We start from the raw sequence: 6,631 nt of genomic DNA on the forward strand, positions 1-6,631 counted from the left end.
TTATACGGTGAAGATCTTTATCACCATTTGGACAAGAGTCCATCACATCGTGCTTAAAATATTCACATCCGCGTACCTCATCCATGTGTGACTAACTCGGTGGGAACGGGCAGGTAATGGATATCGCATCTCCAGGATGCATGCCAATCAGCCTGTTTTCACGATGGCGTATCGACAACCTCCTTTCGAACATAAAATATTACTTCGTATATAGTTAATTATTTCAAATTATATTTACCCGAAAATGGTTTAAATTGAAATCCATCTGTTGCTGATCGCTCAGTGCATTGTTGATATAATAATCATATATTTAAGGTCGAGTATACCGCACATACGGCACCTCCAAATCTTCACCATCCTCGTTATCGCAGCATATTTCAAAGACCAGTGAACGTTCGTGTGACTCAATACGTTTTTTGATACACGACGGGCAACGTCAGTCATTGGCAGAGGCAAACGTTCTGCACATTTTAGCCTTCGGCATACAGAACGAATAAAGCATCGATACGCCCTGCGACAACATCGTTATTTGAAGTTTCTCCTCCCTTTCAAGTGGCCGAGGAATTCTTGTAGTCAATTCGCCAGCAACTTCAAACCGTTGCAGCGGGCATAGGTCCCGAGAATGCAATAAAAGGTAGTGCCAAGTTCGCACAGGCATTTTTGGAGTTTATCCACAAACCGGTGTCCCAAAAATTAATTTTATAACTTCGAGGACAGCCAAACCAGAAACAAATGATGTGGTGGTCGCAATGGCCGGTATAATTTTTCCAGCAATTAACTTAGACTTGTGACGATCAGCTTGAGGAATCTTATAATTAGTAGCACGCAGGTTAGACGCAGCAACTATAAAGTCCATATGTAGGTTATTATCACCGTCCTTTTCAAATTCCAAGGGATCCTTGCTTTCACGCAGTGCTTGCAAGTCTGTTAAAATTTGTTTTACACGATCTTGATCTGCGTCTGAGCTATCGAAATTATTAGTTGCGGCTGCCGCAGCGCTTTCATTGGTTCCAATTCACACCTGAGCGTGGTTTGGACTCTGGCACCGCGACATCCTTAACAAGAAGTGATACTTGCTGTATATCACGAACTTGCTCAATACCGTACATTTCCGCGCGCCAGTTGGCAGCGGCATATATAACCTAAATGTAAATGATCGTTGATATTAAAAGCTCTTCCTTGGGGGCAGCGCTTTGGACCGGACCAAAAGGGTTCCCCACTCGAGGTTACTTGATCAGGTGGAAAATTATACAACTGTTTAATTTGGTTTGCGTAGTGTTCTTCCCAATAATTAAGAGCACATTTTACGCAACCTAAGAAACTGCTGGATCTTTCATCGATCAGCTCTGTCTTAACTGATTCCAAAACTTCTAAGGGTCGAATACCCTGTAAATTTATAATGCGTTCAATGAAATTTGGAACGATGAATGTGATGAATATTGTGTAACATTTTCCGCTGATTGGGTAAATATACCCAAACCTATCGCAAGCCCACTGCAATATATGTTCAATTGCATTTGGGAAACTCTCCAATGTACAAATAGGTATACTCTTTTCTGGTGGATCTTGAGGTGGACTATAAGATTCAGTTAAAAATGGTACAATCACTTGTACATTTCCCATTATCCCTAGGGCTCTAGACTCTCCTAAAGGCAAACGATTGAATACGCATTTCCTATCCATATAACTAAGTGCATCATCGCCATTCCGCCCGTAGCATGGGAAACGCGGCATTTGATTATACCATACCCTGGAGAAGGTCATTACCGGAGGCCAAGTGGTTCTAGAAAGCTAAAACGAAACTAAAGAAGAAGAAATTAGAATATTTTTAAAATTATAAAAAGGGAACGATACTGGCATACTTATACTTACCCATCACACGTTTTTCTTCATAATGAAAATTCATTCAAAAATGTCTGTATACTCATTTCCATGAATGAATGACATTTTGAATGAACGAGACAAGGTTGCCACTCGTCTGACTTTGCCTTTTTTGTTTCTTAAGCGGTGAACACATTGTAGGCGTTACCATGGGACCACAATTCGCATCCGTGAGATCCGACAAGCACGACAAATCATACGCGAGCTAGGTAGGTGCACGACGCATTCTACCAACAGCTATGGTTCGGAACACAAAAAAAAAAAAAAAAACCAAAACGTGGGAGAAAAAAAAATAAACAAAGTAACTCACTTTCCATTATTACTATTTTCATTTGGAAAGTTGAGCCTTCTGCTAAAAAACTCCAACTTAGCTCTAGACTGTTTCTTGAACTATAAAGAAATAACTTCGAATTGTATAAGACCGTGAAATTTTCACCAGCTCTGAATGACAAGGAGCCGTGGCAACACACGGGTTTACCGTGATATAGCGTATATTACCGCGTATTGCCTGCCTTAGGCAAACACCAAAAAATATAGTTTGTCCTTAGTCTATATTCAATAATTCTTAATTTTACTATTGATGGCTTTCAATATCAGAATTTGTATGTCAATAAAAGTTTACTAAACCTAACAGTGGTTTCAACAACTACACGTCATTATATCGGCAGAATAACTTAACCAGATTATTCATCAAAAATAAACCCTTTATCCCGAGTATGCCAACCACAAGCTCAGCCATTTAAGCTCCTTTTCTCCGCCCATAAGCCACCCAACCTAAGGGCATCTACGAATGGGCTACTAACAATTTGATATTCCAGAATGACTGGATTGTCCCATAAACGCGCCAAGACGGAGGCACGCGGCAACACATTCAGCGTCCCATGCCGGCTATGTGTAAAATCGCACAGCATTCCCTGCCCGATTTACCGGCGCATGACGAACATGGATCGACCAAAGATGATTATAGATTTGAGACTGCACAAATTGCTTATCGCCATTCCACCAACGGAAGATATGTCCTAGCGAAGATCGCTGTCATTGGTGCAACGAGCAGCACCATACTTCAACATACCTCGAGGACGTTCCACCGCCGTCCCACGAAAGTGATGGCGAAGAGAGCTCCAACGGAGCTCTATCAATCCACGTCATGGAGCAAACCCTGTGGTGGGAAGCGGACGTCGCCGAAGAAGAGATCGACCGACGGGAAGATCTTACTGCAATAGTAGAAACAACACTACCGGGCCGTTCAGGACCACAACGTTGCCGACCGCTACTACAACATGAAAAGCCTTCAAAGGTACAACGCGGGGATGGCGGGGAGATACGTCCTTTCCCCCCATCGCACCGCTCTAACCGTGGCGCCGTGGCGGCGCGGAACCGCGTCCGTCCCGCTCGTCACGACGCTCAGTTGGTAGGGCAGCTCCGTATAACGCTCGTGCCCAAGTAACCACTCTCGCGCGCCAAACAACAACCCCAGTCGGCTTCAGAACGGGACGCCTCCAGGAGACGCCTCTAGCAACAACCATTACACGCGAATTTGTAGCCATAGCTCCAACGACGGTCGTTCGCATAGCAGCAGGAGGGAAGCTCCACGCAGTACGCGCCCTCATCGATCCGTGCGCTCCGAATTCCATCATCGATGCAAACCTCGCAAAGGACCTCTGGTTAGAGCGCACCGGCACGTCCTATTACGTGAAGTGCACGCTTGTTCTGCGAGGGAAAAACGGGGTAACGGGAGCAGTGACGACCCAGGCCACAGTGGTGGCACGATATTCACGGCTTACTCCGAAAGCGACTCTGGATCCATCGGTAGCCACGCCATTCCAATTTATGAAGCTGGCGGATCCAGCTTTCTACCGGTCTACACCTGTCCGGCTCACACTGGGTGCCGATGTCTACGCCAGCCTAATGGTTAGCGGCACACCTCCGAACGTAGGCGGGCTGCTGATCCAGCCACCATATTCGGGCTGGTAATATCCGGAGCTTTCCAGCAATAATGTTCTGGCATCGCTCATTTACAGTTACTCTAATTTCCTACCAATGTCAAAGGTACATCTAATTAACCAGGTGCATCAAAACCAAGCAACCCAACGTACATCAATACTAACTTTCCTTTTTTATTCACAGCTCCGCCCAGAGAGGCTGCATTAGTGGAGACCGGGAGTTCACAGGAGATCGTATTGGAATTTTAATTTAAGTTATCACATCTTGGGACGGTTGCTGGCGTACTCATCAGTTTGTTTTTGTTCTTTCGAGTTGCTCGCCGCAAGGGGGCCGGCATGTTTAGACCACAAGCCTAAATATTCCCTACCACCCTAATGCACATTTTTGGCAATAATATTATTTACCGGTAACGGCCCACCTCTGCCGAGCGCTAACTTCAAAGGGGAAAAACTCGACGAAAGTTAGCTATCGGCAGGTGGTGCGGACCTTTTTTCGTTTTAAACTCTTTCTTCTATTTTGGAACGTCCACGAGCCAGCAGCTAGCCCCAGGGAGTAATATAAACCAACCATTTTCCACATTTTCTTTTACTTTTTTACTAATTTGAGATTTTCATTGTAATTAATATTTGCAATTAATAATTTTCATAAATTTGAATGTGCCAAGTGCATTTTGTATTTCCATTAATTTCTTTCTAATTGCACTACTGCATATTAAATCGGAATTTGTATTGTGAAATAATTAGCTTTCCTGACGAACAGGAAGTTTGTGAGTGTTTCACTTTTATAAACAAATATTGTAGATCGTCGCTAATTCCTTTCTTTATATTTTATAAATAAATTGTAATTACTCGGTATTAATTCTTCTTTTTTTATTTCTTTTATTTGCGTGCGATCGCGCCCCACGACACGGGTGCCACATTTACATGCAAAATTATTTATCTGGCTCAGGATTTTGCCACCGGATGATGGCTAATTTTGAAGTCTTTTAAGCACGGTTGTCACTTTGGTCCATTTGGGCCAAAAATGGTCCATTCCAACCCCATTTGGTCCGCTGGTCCCTTTTTTCCAATTTTGGTCCGTTCTAGGCTGCAATCAAGATTGTTTTTACTCACTGAGGAAAAAATTTTCAACACTGCCCACAAAATTTTCCACACCTTCATTAACTCTTATATAATTTATAATTTACCTCAATGGATTTCTTACAAAAAAATTGATGTCATCAAAATGTAGCAGAACAATGACACTTCACCTAGAAGATAGTTTAGAAAATTTTTGAATCTTGAAGCAAACCAATTTTCGTTAATTGTTGATGAAACCAGCGGTCAATCACAAAATCTTGTTTTGGTGGCTAGATATTTAGATCGGATATCAAACACTTTTCGTGATAGATTTTTCTCACTGTTTGAGCTTAAAAAAGTTGCTGCAAAGGCACGTGCAGAAATTTGACGGAGTTGTCCACTGATGAAGACATTCTTGTATTGAAAACTAAATAAAAGAATGACGCTAAGTTGTTTTATATTAAGTGTACCTACTTACCACTGTTTTATGTTCAAGTTATGCGTGCAAGCATATCGATAGGTAATGAGAGTTTGTGAAATATTGACATGCCAAACAAAAAGTGACCCCTAAAAATTTTTTACAAAGAAATGCGATGTAAAAATTTTTAAAGTGTTACTCTTCGTTTGGGATATCGATTTTTAAATTTTTCTCACACAGCACAAAACAAATTGATCAGTTTTAGTAATTCCACTAACACTGCGATGCGGCTATAATTTATATTTTTATACCCAGTTGTACTTGTACACAGGGTATTATAACTTTGATCGGATAACGGTTGGTTGTATAGGTATAAAGGAATCGAGATAGATAGATATATGCCATCATCCGGTGGCAAAATCCTGAGCCAGATAAATAATTTTGCATGTAAATGCAACAACAACGATTTGAGCCAGATAAATCCAGATAGAAGTCTGGTTCAATTTGTGAGCCAGATAATTTGTTAATTACTTGTCTTTAGTTTGGCAACGCTGCCTTTAATAAACATACTTTTGCTTAGCCTTTCGCCGTATGAGTTAAATGAAAAACAGAGGCTACATCTGCCTATCACATTTCACGTGTGCGAAAATATCACGACATCTGTTTCTCAAGTCTCTCAATGATCCAGATCATTCCCGTGAGAATTGAGCGTGAGCCGGAGCTGTAAAACTCACTGGAAGACGGCAATATACTTCCATATATCAAAATCATCAGTATCGAAAAAAAATTTGATTGAGCCATGTCCATCCGTCTGTCCGTTAACACGATAACTTGAGTAAATATTGAGATATCTTGGTACACGAGCTTATATGGACCCAGGATAGATTTGTATTGAAAATAAGCGAAATCGGATGATAACCACGCCCACTTTTTATATATATAACATCTTGGAAAACAGAAAACCCGATTATTAAGTAAATAATACGCCTAGAATGTTGAAATTTGACGTGTGGACTGATATTGAGACTCTTGATAAAAATTTGAAAAAAAATTTTTTAATGGGCGTGGCACTGCCCACTTGTGATAAAATCAATTTTAAAAATATTATTAATCAAAAATCGTTAAACCTATCGTAACAAAATTCGGCATACTATAAGGAATGCTTTGAAGAAAAATTAACGAAATCGATTGAGGACCACGCCCACTTTTATATAAAAGATTTTTAAAAGGGTCGTGGACGAATAAAATAAGCTATATCTTTACAAAAAAGAACTTTATATCAATGGTATTTCATTTCCCATGTGAATTTATAACAATAAATAGAAAAAAC

The 6,631-nt window shown here is 41.0% G+C and overlaps 1 pseudogene; it reads right to left on the reverse strand.

Moving 5' to 3' along the window:
- Positions 1–310: 310 nt before the first annotated feature.
- Positions 311–1,734, reverse strand: LOC137245933 (ubiquitin-like modifier-activating enzyme 1 pseudogene; annotated as a pseudogene).
- Between the last annotated feature and the right edge of the window lie 4,897 nt (positions 1,735–6,631).

The sequence above is a fragment of the Eurosta solidaginis genome, chromosome 3 (genome assembly GCF_040869045.1).
Source record: "Eurosta solidaginis isolate ZX-2024a chromosome 3, ASM4086904v1, whole genome shotgun sequence".
Lineage (NCBI taxonomy): Eukaryota > Metazoa > Arthropoda > Insecta > Diptera > Tephritidae > Eurosta > Eurosta solidaginis.